The sequence below is a fragment of the Myotis brandtii genome, unplaced genomic scaffold (genome assembly GCF_000412655.1).
Source record: "Myotis brandtii unplaced genomic scaffold, ASM41265v1 scaffold724, whole genome shotgun sequence".
In the NCBI taxonomy this organism is placed as follows: domain Eukaryota; kingdom Metazoa; phylum Chordata; class Mammalia; order Chiroptera; family Vespertilionidae; genus Myotis; species Myotis brandtii.
In genome coordinates this window covers 973,060-993,908 of record NW_005370857.1, presented here as the reverse complement: position 1 = coordinate 993,908, position 20,849 = coordinate 973,060, and the positions used below count along the sequence as shown (strand labels likewise).

Sequence of the window (20,849 nt, the reverse complement as noted above, 5' to 3'; positions counted from 1 at the left end):
TTTTCTTTTGAATCAACTCACCCTCAAAGAACAGGGACTTCACTGTAGAACTCAAAGCCTCAGGGACTTCACATGTAGAACTCCATGACCCACAGGAAGGAGTCTGTCTCCCTCCCAAGGAAACCCCATATCCACTCAGTGGAGGCAAAGAAGAAGTCTCAGATGCTTGTTCTCTGTAAAGCAGTCCTCCGCCCTCTCCCGCCTCCCCCCCACATGCACACACTTAGTGGGAAACTTATGTATTTTAAATAATTCTTTATTGTTAAAAGTATTAACAATCCTTTTTTCCACCACTGACCACCTCTGGCCCTCCCCCAGCCCCAGGCCTTCACCACCCATTGTCTGTGGCCAAGGGCCATGCATATATCCATATAAGGTCCTTGATTGATTACCTCCCATCCATTCACCCTCCCCCACCTTCCCTCCAAGATTCCCCACTCTGTTCCATGCTTCCCTGTCTCTGGATCCACTTCATTCATCAGTTCATTTTGTTACTTAGATTCCACAAGAGTGAGAGCATGTGATAAGGATATATACTTTTAATTTTACTTGGCACTATCTTGTGATCTGACTGTGGCCCCATTTTGCATTTGAAGAAGCAGAGTGGGGAGGAAAATGCCCCACCTTGGGAGGTGCTTTGATGTTTGGGGGGAAGTAGATCTGAAGGACAGCTACCTATAAGATTTGAAAATCCTCTGGTATTGGATATATTATCAGATATATATATGATATATATCTCAGAAAACACAACCGGATAGGAGTTGGGCATTCTGAATTCTCATTCAAGCCGTATCACTCTGGGCAAGGCACCTGAGACGGCTAATCCTGAATTTCCTCAACTTGTTATTATCAACCTTTGGAGTTTTTGTTAAAATAAAATGAGGTGATGGATCTGATAATATATTACCAAATCCTCTGGTGGGGGGGCGGGCAGGGGGAGCATAAAGTATCCCCTGGGGAGCTTTGAGGAGAGCTTTCTGGGACTGATAGCTGCTATTCCCTCGGGGCTGCATTAAGATGATCTCCATTCCCCTTTTCTTCCTTGCCTTGGCTCTGCTAGGCATGCTGCTTTGTTCTGTTGTCTTTAAACAGTTGAACTTGACCTGTGTGCTGCCATCCCCCGCAGAAGACTAGAGCATCAAGTCATATCTTAGTCCGTGGGTCCCTAGTATGGAGCCTCTTAAAATGGGTAGGAGCTGAATGCCCCTCTTCCCTGTGGTGTCCTATACATGTGCACAGTCCTGCCCAGGCCTGCGCTGGGGAGAGCAGAGATGTGAAACCCCTGGGAACCTTCCTGGTTTCATCCTTGCTTCAGCCTAAAGTGAAATGTTGACCTGTGGTGTTGGAAGGTATGGGAATTCAGTGCAAACTATTTTAGCAGGTTTTCAGAAAGGAATTACATACATGAATAGGAATAATATTTTTCAAGTCACACCAATCATCAGTCCTCAATCTCCAGGGCAAAAGCTCTCTGCTAGGGAATACATTTTGAGATAAAAGAGGTTAGTGTTTTCTCTTCAGACTGTTTCTTTGTTGATGAGCCCTGTGCCTCATGGTTTCTCTTAATTTAAAGTGGGGCTATGATGTGTTTTATTTCCTCCAATGGGAAAATTGTAAGAAGTTATTCTGGTTAATAAAGTGATTTGGGAGTTTCAAAACAATGTTGATGTGATTATTCCAATGAAAAGTGATCACCTATTCAAGAAAAGAACTTCTCTGTCTCACAGCCCAATTTGTGTGGCCCTCATTTCCTTCAGAATTAGTTGTTGCTCTTCGATATTGTTATGATACTCAACACTGATGGGTAGATGATGTTCTGAGGAGAAGGGGTGGCAGTGTGCTCAGTTACCGCGGAATTCTAGCCCTTTGCAGGTAGCTTTGCTTCTTGAGCTAAGGAAGACAATGACCATTTTATACCCGCTGAATATTTACTGATTTCATGCTTATTTTTGCATCTATTGCTTTCTGTGCAATCCTGTGAGGTAGGTGTTATTACTGATTTCCAGGTGAGGAATATGACTATTTAAGAGTTTGTCTAATATCAGCTTTAAGCGTATGACAGAATCAGGAAACAAGTCAATTCTTACAATTCAGGTACACTGCACCTTTCTCCAAAACGGCATCCCTCCGGACCTCACCTAACCCTGTAGCTTCTTCGTTTCTATAATGGATGTTACCAATAGCTATACTTCTGACTTCCTAAGCTTATTCAAGAGTCAGAAGAAATACATTTGGAAACATTTTGTAAACACTTAAAATGCTATGAAAATGAGTATGCTACAATTATTATTACCATTCATAAAAACTTAGATTCAGATAAAACCTCCAACTCTTTATTTGGTTTTTTAGCTATATAGTACTGTTATAGGGCTGCTATTTTTTTATGAGTTGACTGTATCTTTTTGTTTGTTCATTTTGTTAATCCTCACCTGAGGATATTTTCTCCATTACTTTTCTAAGAGAGTGGGTTGGGAGCTAACTTGAAATCCAGATACCTGCCCTAGATAAGGAATCAAGCCCAAGACCCTTCGTGCTCAGTCTGATAATCTAATTACTTAGCAACACTGGTCAGGGCTGTTGACTGTATCTTTAAATTATGTTTCTTGTTAGACTGACTGACTTATTCCCATTGGACCCAGTGATCTTTCACAAACAAGAAGCAGACATGGCACTTTGGCCACCTCCTCGGTTGACTAGGCTCACCCCTGAGGAATAAGGAATTCTCTCTGTCCAACACACCCTATATCCAGATGTTCCTAATTGTTTTTCTCCAAACCCCAGCATGAACCTTACAATTTATATTCCTGCAGGTATATTTTTCTAACCTGAGCTCATAGGTTAAAGTTATTTCCAAATTGTCAAGGAAATTCCTTTAAAATGGAGATGATATATTCCTAATCTTGGGGAGAATTAAGAAATGTCTAGTTTGCACTTAAATGTAATTTCTGGAAGCTCTGGGCGTGTGTCTTCCTGAGATGCTCGAGGAAGAAGGTGACAGAGATGTAATCTAAGGAAAGATGTGGGCCCGTGGAATCAGAACTGCGACGTCACCTCTGCTCTTCATGTAGCTGCCTCTAACACCAGGCAAGGTACTGCTGTGTGTGCACAGCTAAGAATAACTAACGGAGATTGATCAGACTATTCTGAGAAAAAAGAAGGTTCTGAACAGCATATTTTGTGAGCATTAGCTACCTTTCAAAGTAAGTAATTTTTCTTTGCAGAATCCCTGGAGGATGTCCAGCCTCAAAAAAGGAAATTGCCATGTTGTGCAGTAGTGAGAACGGTGACTCGGAGGCAGAAGGAAACTCTGTTAACCAGAGTGCTCTAGGGAGAAGCCCAGAGGACTACCTTCTTCCTGATAGCCAGGAACCACAGGCTATGCTCTATTGAGTAACAATAGAACCTTCCAGCTGAAGAGAGTGCAGGATGCAGGCTTTACACCTCTGACTTCACTCACCTTGGAGAGACTATGACAGATGTCTCCATCCAATGACACTGTGTATGGTAATTAAAGCCGCCCTTCACTGTTGGAAGGTATGGGAATTCAGTGCAAACTATTTTAGCAGGTTTTCAGAAAGGAATTACATATATTGAGTAACAATGGAACCTTCCAGCTGAAGAGAGTGCAGGACACAGGCTTTGCACCTCTGACTTCATTCACCTTGGAGAGACTATGACAGATATCTCCATCCAACGACACTGTGTATGGTAATTAAAGCTGCCCTTCATTGAGTACATCTTAAGGCCCAACTGTTCTATGTATAATTTACCTTCATCAGTCTTCTCCAAACCTGGAAGATTAATACTATCCCATTTTACAGATAAGGAAAACAAGGCACAGAAAGGTTGAGTAACATGAATAAGATCACAGAGCCAGTAAGAGCTGAAGCAAGTTAGTGTCTTCGTCTCTCTGCCGCATTGTCATCCTTGGGAATAGTCATCGAAGGCATCTGGGGTGTTTAAAGAAAAGACCTTCTGGGAAATGACCCTTAGAAAAAGTCAAGCAACTGCAAGTCACTACTTCAGGGAGACATGCCTTGTCGACAGCTGTCCCTCTCCACCTTCATTGTTCTTTTCAGCACTTCTCATTTGTGTGTGTGTGTGTGTGTGTGTGTGTGTGTGCGCGCGCGCGCGTGTACTTCGCTGTTCTTTGTTATTACATTTATAATACTGAAAGGGATACGAGAAAATAAGTGCTTGTGTCGTGTGTGTGTGTGTGTGTGTGTGTGTGTGTGTCTACTTCGCTGTTCTTTGTTATTACATTTATAATACTGCAAGGGATACTAGAAAATAAGTGGTTGTGTTCCAACCACCCAGAGCCATTCACTGTTTTTATTGAAGTAAAAAATACTTAACCTAAAATTTACTATTTTAAAGTGCACAGTTCAGTGGCATTAGATACATCCACATTGCTGTGTAACAATTATCATCACCCATCTCCCACACTTTTATCATCTCAAACTGAAACTCTGTACCCATTAATCAGTAACACCCCATTTCTCCTTCACCACCTCCTGCAACCACCATTCTACTTTCTTGTTTGTTTGTTTATTTATTTATTTATTTTGTAAAATTTTGCTTTATTTATTTTTCAATTACAATTGAAATGCAATATTATCTTATATTAGTTTCAGGTGTACAGCATAGTAGTTAGACAAGTATATAGTTTATGAAGTGATTCCCCCTAATAATTCTAATACCCACCTGGCACCATATATAGTTGTTACAATATTATTGACTATATTCTGTATGCTGTAACTTGACATCCCCATGACTATTCTGTAACTACCAATTTGTATTTCTTAATCCCTTCACTTTTTACATCTAAGTCCCCAAACCCCCTCCCATCTGACAATCCTCCATTTGTTCTCTGTATCGATGAATCTGTTTCTGTTTTGTTTATTTTGTTCTTTTCCACATAGAGGTGAAATCATATGGCATTTGTCTTTCTCTGTTTGATTTATTTCACTTAGCCTATTACCATCTAGGTCCGTCCATGTTGTAGTAATGGTGAGAGTTTATTTTATTTTTTTTGTAGCCAAGTAATACTCCATTGTATATATGTACCACGTCTTCGTTACCCAGTCATCTATTGAGCGCTTGGGTTGCTTTTATATCTTGGCTGCGGTAAATAACGTTACAATGCCATTCCCACCTGTCTGGCCTCCCTCTCTGGATGTTTCACCATATCTCTGACTTAAAGTGGTCTAGAGTAAAATTTTGCTGCCTCTTGAAACCTCTTTCTTCTCATTCTGCATCCATCCCTCCTCTGTTTCCTTGCCTTTCTCATTTCAGGAAATGGCACCACCATAAGTCTGGAAACTTTAGGACTCATTTTTTGAGATAAATGTTTTAATTTTAGCATAGTTTTAGAGTTCACAGAAAAGTTACAGAGATAGTATAGAGAGAGTTTCCATATACCCCTCACCTAGTTTCTCTGTTGTTAAATACAGGAGTGTGATGCATTTTGACACAACTAATGAACCAATATTGATATATTATTATTAACAAAAGCTCATACTCTATTGGGATTTCCTTAATTTTTACCCAATATATTTTTACACACAACTAATGAACCAATATTGATATATTATTATTAAACAAAAGCCCATACTCTATTGAGATTCCTTCCAGATACCACAATAAATGTACTTGTGGTTTCTTTCTCTGCAGGCACCTGATACTGTGACAGTTTCTCAGACTTTCCTTGTTTTTAGTGACTTTAACGGCTTTGAGGAGTCCTGGTCAGGTATTTTGTAGACTACTCCTCAATTTTGGTTTGTCTGATGTCTCATGGTTAGACTAAGGCTATGGTTTTCTGGGAATGAAGACCACAGAAGATTAAGGGTAGAGGCTATTGCTGGAGAGGGGGACACTCACCCCTCTACCCCTCCTGAGTTCTTATGTTGGACTAATAAAATCAAAACAAGACCAGATTAATGGGAGAAAAACCAGTTTGAGATATGCACACAGGAGATCATAAAAGATGCTCAAAGAAAGGATGGAAGCAGAAAGCTATTTATAACTTAGACAAAGAAACAAGAAATGCATGAAGAGCTGACAGAACAAAGAAACTTATGTTTGAGTGCTCATTAGTGAGTAATCTAAACAGAATGAGTTTGGGGTAGTAAATTAGTAAGAAGTAACAAGTTTGTTTATGCAGGCTTTCACCCTGAATTCCTTAACTCATGATCAGAATGTCTCTCTCAGCCCCCTTGCAGCAAAAAGGGCACCTTGCACAGGGGAAATTTACTTCCTGCTCCAAGGAGACAATGGAAGGTCACCAGCCCTTCCATCACTGGTTACTTTTCCAGAATTTTCATTCAAAATAACCAATATGCCACTTAGGATTTTTGGGGGCAGCCTGCCTTGGACTCCAACACTGTCAACATGACTTATTGATGATGGTAATTAAAGCTGGATCACCAGGCTGAGGGAGTGTTTGTGATGACTCATTTTTATTCTCCCCTTTCTTTCTTTGTTAAACTCCTTATCATGGCCTTCAGTGCGAGGTCTAGAACTTCCCACCTCTTTTCTCTTGTCTTGAGCTGCTTCAATCAGGTTCTAGCCCACACTTATTTGCTTTTCAGTGTTTGTTGTTGTTGTTTTTGAACATATGCCCTTTTCTGCCTTGAGGCTTCTGCATGGAGAGTATGCCATATACTGCTCTCTGCATAGGGAACCTTCTCATGATCAGCATGGAAAGTACCTTCCTATTATTCAGTCTGATTATCTGCCCCTCCACAAAAATTCTTTCCCGGTGCATCCAGTCTAAAAGAATGGCTTGGCTTATAAGCCATTTTAGCACCTTGTCTATTGCCTTCCTAGAATTTAATGCAGTCGTTTATGTAACTTTTACTTTATGTTTTTAATATCCCACTAGAAGGTAGGGACAAGAGCTTCCTAATTTGCCACTAAATCACGGGGGTCTAAAATGGTATTTGGTATACAGTAGAGCTTAACTCTGGTTGAATAAATGAATAAATCCTATTGTCTTAGATAAACGCCAAGCTTGACTGTGAAAGATGAGGGGAAAGGTGTATGCTTTGAACATTTCTTTTGTTTTTAGAGAATTCCTTTTTCTTAAATTATTGATAGTTGGTAAGTTGTGCTTCATTTAATTTAGTTAATGTCAATTCTCTTCTTTTCTTTGTTATATGAATCAAGAGTATACTTTAAGAAGATAGAATGAACAAGATTTATTTTCTGTGACAAATAAAAGAAAACTATCATCTAACTCTTCAGTGAAATGATATTGGTCTTATGAGACCCTAGCTGGGTTATCATACTTGATGGTCCCTGAATATCAAGATGGTGCAAACCAATATACAAATCTCAAGAGAAACCAAAAAAAGATCTACAGCATGATCAGAATAAATAATTATGGCCTAAACATAAAAGCAAGCAAGCAAACAAATGGGTGTCTGTAAGTTAATCTGAGCCCCAAAATGAAAAGGGCTAAAGCAACAAAATGGAGAAAACTTGTAAATATTTGAAGATGTCTAAGGAACTTTATTCCTACTAAAGTTCCTTTGCAGTGAAATTAAACCAAGGGGTCATGTCTCTTCTATCCTCTGTCCTAGGAAACAAAGAAAAACCCCTTTATCCCACTCTTCTCTCTTTTTAAGGCTGCCATTCTCCTGACCTCCTTGACATTGACATCAGACTTCTGGGAACAGTCCTCCACTCTGCTCACCGCCCCCTTACTATTCAAGCTCTATCTCCCTACACTTTACTGACAGTGGCACCCATGTTTTTCTTAATCTTGTGGTGAACTTTTACTTTATATATTTTGGAGTTCTATCTTAATTTTTATAATATATATGCATTTACTTCTCAATCAGAAAAATATTCTTAATGTTTTAAAAATAACAATATGTAAGCTATTATCTTATATAATAAAAGCCCAATATGCAAATTGACCAAATGGCGAAACAACTGGTGGAATGACCAGTCGCTATGATGTGCACTGACCACCAGGGGACAGACACTCAATGCAGAAGCTTTCCCCAGCCCACAGATCCCAGGCCAGCCAAGGCAGGTCCCAGCAGGGGTCCCCTGATTGCCCTGCTGGTCGCCCCAAGGAGGGAGGCATCCAGCGGTGGTAAGGGACGGGGATGGCGAGCAGGTGGCTCCAGGCCAGCCAAGGCAGGTGTCAGTGAGGGCCCCCCTGATCGCCCCCTCAGTTGCCCCACAGATGGGCCCTGATCGCCAGCCAGGCCTAGGGACCCTACCCATGCACGAATTTTGTGCACCAGGCCTGTAGTATTTTATAAGCATCCAACACTTCACTCTGACCATCCATTAATCCCCAGGAATTCTTCAGAAAAGACAGTATTCCTTCAACAGGACCTGATTGTCTTTGCTGTCAGTTATGGACATAAGGAAACTAACCAACTTAAGTCTATCATTGAATGAGCTTTACATTTGTGCTGCATCTTGATCCCATTATATTTTCCTGATTCAGTATTAACTCACACAGCTTTGGAATATCTAGGCATCACTTTGCATCCTAGAATTGGAAACTTTTTCTAGAATCAGCAAAGGAGATTAGAGCAGACTGTTTTATTTGTATGGGTTCAAATATTCCTAGAAATAATAAAAGTATAGTTTCACAAGGTTATTTAGTTATACAGAATTATTTTCACAATATTATTCTTTATTTGATCTTCAGTTTGGGGCTGTGGGTAGAAATATAAAACTGTGTGCTTACAATTGGTCTTGTTTCCAGTTTGATAAAGTTTACATGTCCTATAATGAATAATGAATATTTTGAACATCTATAATGAGAATCTTCATCCTAACAACTTTGCAGAAGCCTCTTAAAATAAAATGTAATTTGTAATCCTCCAGATTTTAGCAGTTTAATCCTCCAATTTTTCTTCTTGATGTGAGCTTGGAGCTACCGCCCTTCTTTCATCATTCCATTCCCATCCTTCCATTAGTGCAGGAGTTATATTTAAAATGCAGATCTGATAGTTGGATTCTGTGAATATTTTCTGATGTTTCTGTTCTTCTGGCCATGCTGTTTCTGTCTATGACTCAGTTTATTCTTCTTAGATGGATTCTCAAATTAAATTTAATAGCTCCATTAGTAAACAATTGTGAGTTTAGGTCTTAATATGTCCTTACCCTCTATCTCCTTTGGCTGCAAGATTGACTCAGTTTAAACATTTCTGTTACTATACCCTCCTCACCCTACCCCCAAGCCCTTAAAATGATATATTACTTTGGTAAATCACTTTTCCATTTTATGGCAGAAGGCTCAAATGCCAAATTATGTTCGATGGATTAATAGGCCCTTTTGTCCATACATATGATTATTGATGAGATTCTGTTTTGTTGCAGTTTTGCTTTGCTTAATGAAACACACTTGTAAAACCACTTTTGCACCTTTAAAAAATACAGAATCCAGTGGGATGCTCAAGCACCTGTAAGCAGTATTCTCAATCAACTTGATGTTCAATTAAATAAGTAAATGAAAAAAAGGCACAGTCACCATCATGTAAAACATGGATTGGATTCCAGTAATTTTAGGAATATAAAGCTTTGCTTCTGGCCACGAAAATCTTGAAGCTGAAGCCAATGAGTGAGAACAATTAATTTGATACACCTTCCAGGGGGCTAGGGAATGGGTGGTTTGTGTCAGGTTGAGGGAATTTCTTGGGTTGACTGTTTCCTTGATCATAAAATTTCTGTTACCTTTTCATGCATCATATAATCCAGGGCTTCAAAAGATAAGTCTAGGACTTATCTTTCTATCTCTTCACAGATAATGCAAAAGGAAAATGAAAACATTTGAGCTATGGGGAAATAACCTCCAAGATGTTTTGAAAGAAAATTAAAACAATAATAGTAGATATGTTCAGAGAGAATGTGATATTCATCTGGGCTTCAGACTCCTCACATTGAAATTAGAGGATTGAACTAGACGTCTTCTAAGAGATCTATGAGATGATATTCATCAGAGACAGTTGGAAAGTCAGCCTCAGTTTTCTATTACAAAGAAAAGCCCTGTGTCACAATTCTCTCAGAGAAAGAACATGATTTCCCCATGCTGATGAAAGGTTAAAGTAAATGTTGATTTTCTGAATTCTCAGGAATTCCCGGAATTCCCTAATCTAAACAAGAGGTAGGAAAACATTATAATGAAATCTTCCAGTGCCTCTAAAGGCAATGTTAATTTTCTCATTAGGATGGGTTATTTTTCTAGGTAGAATGTGGTACTCTCCAGGCTAGATGACTATTCAGTAAATAGTAAGCCCATACAACCCAGAAAGATATAAGGCTGAGTGCTTTTAGAGTTAGCATTTCTGCCTTTTGTGTGCAGGTACACTCATATCTGTGTATTTAGAGTGGTTCTGGCTAAAAATAAAAAGTACACAAGGATATCTTTAGGGTTATAACATACCAGATGAGGCTGAAGAATTGCCAGAGAGGAGAACATAATGTGTGCTAAATGAAAGTAGTTCAGAACAACTCAACTAAATTGATGGGGGAGATGTAGCTTCATAAGCTGGCAGTGACAGACTATCAAGGTTCATATTGCCTTAACAAGGTTGAGTTTAGGAAAGTGAAATATCTTTAAAGAGTTAATCAAGGAGTAGAAATGATTGATTTGTGTTTAAAAGAAATGACTATGATTGAAGAATACAAAATGATTTTAGCAAGAAGACTGAAAAGATGAAGTCGAGATAAATAAATGAGATAAGAAAGGAAGATGGTTTCTAAATTAAGTCAATGTTGAGGCTGGAGGAAATGGATTGGAAAACTATTAAAGAGACAGGGCAAAGCAGTCAAACTACACTTATTCCAAGATGCATCAAGACACATTTACAAAAAAAACAGCAGGATAAGAAATAAGGAACAATGAATCTATGAAACAACCAGAAAAATTTATTTTAAAATTTTCAATAATAAATGATTATGTGTCAATAATTACTTAAAATGTAAATGAATTAAATTCTGCAGTTAAAAAAAAAAGTAAAATAAAGAGACAAGATAGATTGACCTGGGTGATTGGGTAAGTGTGGTGGTAGTGATGGCAGTGATGGTAGGTTAGCCAAAAAATATGAGACCAGAAGGTTTCTGGGATAGCCAACTGGGCTCTGAGGATGGGGCCAGTCTTCTAAACTTAGTTCAGTTTTGAACATTTGAGTTTGAGAAACACAGTGCAGCTTAGAGGAGCGTTAGGGTATGCTATTGGGTCTACAAGTCTTAGTAGAGAGATCTAGACTGAAGAATTTATCAGCATATTCATGGTAAACCTGCTATTGCATTTATGTATTCATATATAAACAGGTTATTTGAACTCATATTTGCTTCCAGCTCAATAGCCTTCATGCTGTATCCCTTTAGGAAGTAAAATTGCCAAGTGGTGCCAAAAAAAAAAAAAAGAGAGAGAGAGAGAGAGAGCAGATTTGTAATAAATGAGTGTCTGAGCTGGAAAGCAGTGCTAGGGCATTTTTCTTAATTGAAAACAGTTTATCTTTTATTCATTTCCCTGCTTTTGTTTCCTGTGTTTGCCTGCTGAATACCTAGGTGCAAGTCAGAGTGAAATGAAAGGGTTGGGGTGGCACCACTGTTAGAGCCATTTTTAGCATTCATTAATACTAGTCATGAAAAGTAAAAGCAGGTATAGCTTTTGTGGTATTTTATAAGGGAGAGCTCCTATTTGCATATCTGCATGGCATCATTTTGACTTTCCTATAAATCTAATCATAATTTCTCCCCTTTTTGTCCTTCATTTATATCTCTCCTCAATGTGTTCTTAATAGTTTTTTTAAAAACATAAGAATACTGGACAAAAGAAAATAAAATTCTGAGTGTCATCTCTATCCAAAATCACCATCCTAACTTGTTTTGTGCTCCCTTCTATAGTGGAAACAAAAAGGCTGGCTTATACTGGGATATATGGTCTTCTCTGAAATACCTTGGGATTGTTACTGATGTCAGCAATGGCTACATTGTGACAGCAGTAAATAAATTCCACGTGATCTTATTTCTGGTCATTAGATATTTCCCCAAAGAGTTGAAAATGAATTTAGCAGAACAGAATGTTAGAATTAACACTGAAGAATGTGAAATATTTTTCTCAAGGTTTATGTATTTCTCATAGTCCATACAAATGGTGGGTTTGTTTTTTGTGTGTTTTTTTGGAATACTAATTTGAGAATCTCACCTTAGCTTCATGCACTTGTAGAATTAAAAATAAAAATTCATTAGTTGTTAAATGTTCTAAGCACAGTGTTAAATTTAGAAAATACTCTTAAATTGATGACAAGAACTATCTCTGCTGACCAGCAGAAGAGATTATTTAGTTCATATCAATAACCATTTTTTTTGGTATATTCATTGTATCATTCATGAAGTTAGTTATTTCACTAAGACTATGTGTTGGTGTGTGCATTAATTAATATATTATGTGAAGGCCTTTCTGTGATTCTGATAGAGAAAGGATCAGTTCCAGTGACTAATTCACTTTCAAGGTTAGAGAAAGAAATAACTGACCAGAAAGGACAAAACATATCTTGACACATAATAAATAGAAAGAAAGATAAAGGATTTATTCAGTGTATATTGAATGCAGTAGATTCTAAAGTTAGACAAATTGATGGTATGACATGGCTACACAAAGTGGTATATTAATCTGTTTTTATTTGTTAAAGAAATCCAACACTATTAACTATCGAGATGAACACAGTAGTGAAAGATTTCAAAGAACTTTAAATCTGGTTGCTAACATAAGAATACATAAAACAATTATTAAAGAATAGAATATTCTAAAAAGTTACATAGAGAGAAAATTTTATGTGATGAAGTAGTGTTGGCTGATTTATGGCTTATTGTGAATTTGTTGTGCTACATAAATTCAAAACATCACAATTATTATTTTCATGAACATTACCAAGGAACATTGTGATTTTGAATTTCAATATTTTGATTATATTCTTAGTAATCTCTCATACTTTATAATTTGTGTAATTTTAATACTAGGCTTGAGGGCATAGGCCATTGCTCTCAAAAGATGAACAATTTCCAGGGGCTCTACACATATGTTGCTCTTTATTACTTAAAAAGAAAAGCTGATTCTGTATTGAAATTCCATCACTTGGCAAACTGGAAAGTCAGCATCTGAAAGCCAGCAGGAGGACACTGGAAGACATGAGTGTCACGGGTGGGTATGGAGAATGTCCATTACACCTGAGAGAACTTTGTGCCAAATGACCGCTCATTGACTTTTTAATGTGAATGAGCAGCTTTACCCCAAGAGGAATCTTAACCACTGATTCTAAACTCAGTGGATTTTGTAGTGGGACTATCAGGGGATTCTTACTAACCTGTCTGATCTCCACCTATTACAGAGGTGAGGTAAACAATATGAAAAATGTTCTAAGTTTTGTCACATCTTTGCATACTGTTGGCTAAGAAGTGTAACATGTATGCATCTAATTCATGTCACTGAGAGCCAGAATATGTGTCCTTCAAATTAAGCAATTAAGAAGGCATTAATTTAAAAACACTTGAGAAGTATTCTACTACTCCCTTTAGAAACAACACAGCGAATGTACGTAGAGAATATAAAATTCTTCATCCTTCTTCCTAATGTGTTCATGTACATTGTAAAATATAAAGTGTAGGAATCCATCTCCCATATTATAGTTCCTTGAACTCAAAAGCCTATTTTTAAGAACATCATAACCTTCAGAGTTAATATTTGGAAGGAAAGACTCAAAGACAGTGCCTTGGATTAGGTGATAAATATTAGAATTGGATGCACTCTTGCAAATTCCCAAGGGAAGCTACATACTGAAAAGTATCTGATTCAAGAAGAATCATCTCTCATCGGGAGTGCTTAGTTTTTATTATCGTCATTATTTTTCCTTTCATTTTCCAGGAGGCATTGAAGTCTGTTTAAATAAACAAAACAAACACAGCAACCTCGCGAGCCACAATTTTGTTTGTGTGAATTAATGGGAGAAAAGTAATTCCAGCAAAACGAAAGCAGGGTTATTTCTGATACTATCGTCACCACCATGTCCTTCTACTCAGAACCTGAGAGCAGCCCAGTGTGGACCTCAGAGGCACTGGTGAAAGGGGGAAAAAAGGACCCTTAAACCAGTCTAAGGACAGACCTAAAGTTTTTCTGCCAAGTTTTCTGGCCTGTTTCTTTGCTATTCTACCACACTGCAATTACACTATGCCATAGCAACTTAAAACGGGGCTGGTTTTGCTTGGTCAGTGATTGTGAGCACATTGCCTTGATCATCACTAAAACAGGGTCATGTTTGGAGCAGTCGCATCTGAATGATTGTGACTTCACACCTGTTTTGGTTTGGAGTTCTCTCAGAAACAGGACCCTACTTCTGCTTGGGAGGTAAGTGCCAGGAGCTATATAGAGACAAGGAGACATGAAACAGGGAAGGGCAGGCAGCAAACAAAAGGTTTTCTACTAAACTGGGCACCTCGGAGGGTGACTGGAGCTCAAACATGTAGAAAATTCTATGAAATGGTGCAATATCACAAGCCTCGTAATTATCTTGCCTGAGGACTGCAGGAGCTGGGGTATTAATATACCATTGCCTGAAATAATCACCATTTGAAGACTGTTTCTAGGGGCTAGAGATTCCTGGGGTATTTCCAGCTTTCACAAGAGGTGGGCAGAGCAGACGTCCGAGGTTCCTGAAATAGCTCTCAGACACAGAGAAGCCAAGTAGGCGTATGAAAGTCGGCAGGAGGACACTGGAAGACATGAGAGTCACGGGTGGGTATGGAGGATGTCCATTACATACCTCTGATCACAATAATATTTTGAGCCCCGATTAATAAATGTATACATATTTATAAATTATATAGATGGTTGGGATATCATTTGATTAAGTATATAATAGTCTATATGCACATTTGTTAAAGGACAAGATAAAAATAAATTCTTCCTGCAAACCAATAGGTTATCTTTCATCACCCCTGGACTGTAGGAACCCCCATACGGAGACCACTGCATTGGGAAAGTGAAAACATCTTTTCAAGACCCAAACAATTCTGAATTGCATATAGAACATAGAGCAGTGGCCCCCGGTTCTTGGAAAAGTGGAAAGGTACAGTGGGCTTGCATCTGTATTCAGGTGAAATGGAGTGAGGCAATTCAGTTGCTTGAATGGCAGGTTTCCAATGTCACTGAGGTTTTGCTTTCTAGGCAGATATGAAAATAGACACCCTGATTACTGACCAACAGGGAAGAAAAGCCTGTATTTCTTCACCCACCAGATATTTATGTAGCATCTATCACGGGCTATGCTCGGGTGAACCAAACAGAGCAGCAGCAGCTGCTCACATGAGCCTGTAGGGTAGGGACACAAATGTCAATGATCTTTAGATGTTAATGAACCCACTGTGGCCTTTCCCACCTGTCACTCTTCCTCCTTCTTTCCATTACTATTGTTAGGAACATACAGATGCTGTTTAATCCTATTTGTGGTAAGGACACAACCCTTTCGCTTCTTGATCAGTTGCATTTATTAAAACAATATTAAATTTTTCTTAAATGTGTAAGTTTTACAACTTACAAAGAACTTGCATGCACATTCTCTTATTCACAAAACTCTTATTATTTCCAAATATTACATGGAGAAGCATGAACTATGCGGCTAAGTGACTTGCTAGGATGTTGCTGGTTATAAATTGTTAAAGCCCCAAGGTGAGAGTGAAATCCAGGTTTTCTTCCACAAGAGTGTGTGTGCCTACCTCTGACTATGCTAAGCTAATGCATGGCCAGAGAGGAAGAACCGTCAGTACATAATGGAATGGTATTCTTAAGTTAAACTGAGAGTGAAATCCAGGTTTTCTTCCACAAGAGTGTGTGGCCTACCTCTGACTATGCTAAGCTAATACATGGCCAGAGAGGAAGAACTGTCAGTACATAATGGAATGGTATTCTTAAGTTAAACCAGATTAGATAAATGAAGAGCTGTGCCTTTAACACTTCAGCCTCCTCTTACCAGATCATTGTTCTTCCCACCTTCAACAGGCTTCGGGGTCCTTACTGCACAATCAAAGCCTACTCTCAGAACAAAATATGAAAATAATTATTTACTATTAACACTCATACTATGATCTTTCTTTTAAACTCAACTGTCTATCTGTCTATTCATCTATCTGTTTTTGCAGCCAGCTGCTAGAAATTGATAATTAGAATTATTTTGAGAATTAATAGTTGGTATACATTTCAGAAGAGTTTGGACTTAGCTAGCAACTTCATAAGAAGTGAGCAGTTAACCTATTGTGTCTTCCAAAGGTATATAAATTTTAACTTTTATCTATCTCTCATTGAAAAATAATACACATAGCCCCAGTTAACATCTAAAAATCAGAAGCAGGTGGATTAAACTTATTTGTTTATTTATTTACTTATTTATTTGGTATAGTTATTATGCCATATTATCTTGGGTATATTAGATTCAGGTATATAATATGGTGATTCAACATTTTTACAACTTACAATGTGATCATCCCACTAATCCTAACAAACCTCTGTCACCGTGCAAACTTATCACAATATTATTGGCTGGATTCCCTTTCATCTTTTCAGCCCCTCCTTATGGTAGTTAACCCTTTGGTCTCTGTTTCTATGAACCTGTTTTTGTTTTGTTTAGTTTATTTGTTTTGTTTTGTTTTTAGGTTCCACATGTAACTGAAACCATATACAGTGGGGCCTTGACTTACGAGTGTCCCGACTAACGAGTTTTTAGAGATAGCCGTCTCTCGGCCGATTTTTTGCTTTGAGTTGCGAGCTAAAATTCGGGTTACGAGCCAGCTTCAGATACCCCACCGCTAGTTGGCGCAGCGAACGTCACAGTGAACGCCACAACATCAGCCCAGCATCACGTGTCTCACTCGTTCACTTTTTGATTTGACATACGAGTAATTTGAGTTAAGAGCTCCGTCACGGAACGAATTAAACTCGTAAGTCAAGGCCCCACTGTAGTGTTTGTCTTTCTCTGAGTTTTTTCACTTAGCATAATACCCTATAGTCCATCCATGTTGCCCCAAATGGTAAGATTTCATTTTCTTTTCATTGTGTGTGTGTATGTGTGTGCGTGCATGTGCGTGTCAGCACATAATTGTAAATAATGCTATAATAATTATGTGGGCACATATATCTTTTTCAATTCGTGTTGGGTTTTTTTTTTGTTGTTGTTGGATAAATACCCAGAAGTGGAATTGCTGGGTCATGTGGTAGATTTATTTTTAGTTTTCTGAGGAATCTTTACACTGTTCTTCATAGTAGTTACACCAGTTTGCAGTCCCACCACAGTGCACAAGGGTTCCTATTTCTCCACTTCCTCGCCAACACGTTATTTGTTGACTTTGATAATAGCTATTCTGACAGGTGTGAGGTGATATCTCCTTGTGTCTGTGATTTGCATTTCCCTCGTGATAGTAATGCTGAACATCTTTTCATATGTCCGTTGGCCATCTTTGGAGAAATGTTTTTCATGTCCTCTGCCCATTTTTTTTATTAGTTGTTGTTCAATAGTGCCTTTTTACTTTTCTTCCTCTTTATTGTTGAAAGTATTACGTAAGTCCCCCATTTTCACCCATTGACCTTTTCCAACCGCCCCTGCCCCTCCCCCACAGGCCCTCACCAGTCCAATGTCTGTGTCCACTGTTTGCATACAAGTTCATTGGTTGATCTCTTCCCACCCACCCTCCCCTGTCTTCCTTCTGAGGTTCCACTGTCTGTTCATTCTTCTATATCTCTGGGTCTATTTTTTAAAAAACATATTTTGTTGACTTTTTACAGAGAGGAAGGGAGAGGGATAGAGAGTTAGAAACATCGATGAGAGAGAAACATCGATCAGCTGCCTCCTGCACACCCCCTACTGAGGATGTGCCCGCAACCAAGGTACATGCCCTTGACCGGAATCGATCCTGGGACCCTTCAGTCTGCAGGCCGATGCTCTATCCACTGAGCCAAACCGGTTAGGGCTCTGGGTCTATTTTTGTACATCAATTTATTTTGTTCATTAGATTCCACATATGCGTGAGATCATGTGATACTTTCTCTGACTGGCTTATTTCGCTTAATACTCTGCCTAATTTTTGATCAGATTGTTTAATTTTTTATTGAGTTTCTTACATATTTTGGATAGCAACACCTTATCGAATATCTTCTCCAATTCAGCAGGTTGTCTTTTGTTTTATTGATGGTTTCCTTTGCTGAGAAGCTTTTTAGTTTTAGGAAGTACCATTTGTTTATTCTTGTTTTCCTTGCTTAAAGGGACTATCCAAAAATGTATTACTTAGACTGATAATCAAATAGTTTACTGCCTACGTTTTCTTCTAGGAGTTTCATGGTTTTAGGTGAAATCCATTTTGATTTTATTTTTGTATATGGTGTAAGAAAGTGGTCCAGTCCCCCCCCCCTTTTTTTGCATGTATCTGCAGTTTTCCTAACACTATATGTTGCAGAGACTGTTATTTCTTCATTATATGTTCTTGCTTCCTTCGTATTAGATTCATTGACCATATAAAGTGAGGGTCTATTTCTGGGCTCTCTATCTGTTCCATTGATTCATGGGTCTGTTTTTGTGCTAGTACCTTATTGTTTTGATTATTGTAACTTCATAGTATACTTTGAATCAGAGATCATGATGCCTCCAACCATGTTTTTCTTTTTCACGGTTGCTTTGCTTATCTGTGATCTTTTGTTGTGACATGTGTTAAACACACTACTTTCTTGGTCCTTTGAACTCATGCAGGCACTTTTTCTCCCTGCACCTTAGTCCAGCCTAGGGACAGTGGCGATGTTTGTGGGAGATGTAACTGCAGGCTCTGGAGCAGCTGGTGTGCCCATCAGTGGGGAGTAGAGGAACACAGAGGAGCAAGCAGAGCAAAAGTAGATTCCACAAATCCCAGGAAATGCAGCTCCAGGGGCACCAGGAACAGACTACAGCGAAGATGGAACAGCTCTAAGACAACCCTGAACGTAAAAGGGCAAATCGTAAACAAGTAGATCTTTAAAAGTTGGTTGCAGCCCAATCCTAGGTCAGTTTTTACACAGGACAATTAGCAGGTCATCCTTTCTTCGCTGTGTAAATATAGAAAACTTCAATCAAATATAGTAGTTGGACTTTGAAATTCCAAATTCCAAAGCAAGGTGCAAATATTTGGTCACCAAGTACAGTTTACTATATTTGTTATTCAACAGCCACACTTTGGTACTTTCTGGATCTTCATGATAAGGTAGACACAACCTGTAATTTCTTGCTAGTTTTCTTGTTCATTTTTCTTTATCAAAGGTAAAATGTTCAGACCTGGGGTTAATCTGGAGTCTGGGAAACATACATCAGAGCCAGGAGCTTAAAAATGGGCCAGAAATAGAGAATGGATGGAGGAAATTCTAACAGAAGACGGACAGAAACTAATTTGGGGTAGTGTAGACTTAGGTTGTGTGTTCTCCAACCAACGATGGTGAAGAGGAGCTCCCCTCACTTTATGGAGACCCTGCTGGTTTGGAAAGTTCATTGTTCGACACCATGGATCTCCAGGTGGGTCACGTTTTCAGATACACCAACCTGGAGGACTCCATGCTGTTGAGCTGTTCACAATCAGCGGACACTTCTAACCCCATCTTCCCAGGAACTAAATCGGTATCTTCCATAATGTATATGCAAATCTTATTCTTAAAAAAAATCTTACTCCTTTTTTTCTTTCAAAAATAAGGACAAACTTCTCATTTCTGCATCAAAATATATGTGTTTTGTGAATATTATTAAAGCTGGTGTCACAATGTACTCTATTAGGATGGAAATACTATAAAAAGATTTATCTTTATAAAAGCTAATTAAAAATGATGGGTATAACTAAAATATTTATTTGTGGATTTTAGTTATGTATAGCAGGAGTTCTACTAATAGGTGAGTCTGTCATATAAAAGCAATGCATTTTTTCTAAAATTTGCATTTATTTGGCTTAGTTGATATAAAAGTATATAATTCATAACTAATGAAAGAATGTTCCTTGCTTTGCAATATATACCTTTTTTTTAATTTAACATCTTTTTGAATTGGGCTGATGTTTATATTGCTATAAAACTGTTAATATAGCTATATTACTGTTATAAAACAATAATAATGTTGAGGCAATCACTCTTATTATAGTTTAACAAGAAATCTATTAGTTTGGGGGTTTTTTTTTACTACTAAGATGGGACTGGGGTTGATCTAAGGTAGGTGTTATATATGATATTAAAAATTGTCTTTTATCAAATATTTTGTTTTTATTTGCATTGGGATTTGTGTATGTAATACTCTTATTGGAACTGTTAAATGATGTATCAAATTTTAGTTTCCTTCTATTAACACATTTTCAAATTCAATGGCTTTAATTGTCATGATATGTTACTCGATTAAATATACTATTGAATTCCATTTGCCAGTATTTTACTAAAGTTTTGTGCATTTACATTCATAACTGAGACTAATTTAAAGTTTAAAAATATTTTTTGAGTTTTATTTGGCTCATACTTATATCAATAACACTGATTATATGAAATTAATTAGTGGTTTCCTCTTTTCCCTTATGCTCTTGAAGAGTTTATAGAGCATGAGAATTATCAGTTCTTTAAATATTTGAATGACCCAGCACTTTTGGTAAAAAGCTCAAATTCTTTTCTATAAAGTTTTTATAAGTATAACATTTTTCTAAGCCATTTGATTATTCATATTTTATATACCCTCATTCATGAATTTTGGTAAATTATGAATTCCCTATTGATTATTTATTTAATGAAAATGCTTACAATTTTATCACATAATTGTACATATGATTCTGTTAAACTTAATTAT

At 37.8% G+C, this 20,849-nt stretch overlaps 1 protein-coding gene across 4 annotated transcripts in view; it reads left to right on the top strand.

Moving 5' to 3' along the window:
• CHRM2 (cholinergic receptor, muscarinic 2) overlaps positions 1 to 20,849 on the top strand; it is a 138,447-nt gene that overhangs the window by 20,517 nt on the left and 97,081 nt on the right. Inside the window, exon 1 of one of the 4 annotated variants that reach the window (XM_005882498.2) lies at positions 19,214 to 19,550. The exons of 1 other annotated variant lie outside the window; for it this stretch is intronic. The gene's annotated coding sequence lies outside the window, so the exon portion shown is untranslated. Of the gene's footprint in view, positions 1 to 19,213; positions 19,551 to 19,631; positions 19,653 to 20,849 lie in introns of those variants that run through there. 2 more of the 4 variants (XM_005882495.2, XM_005882496.2) reach the window with 2 other exon arrangements.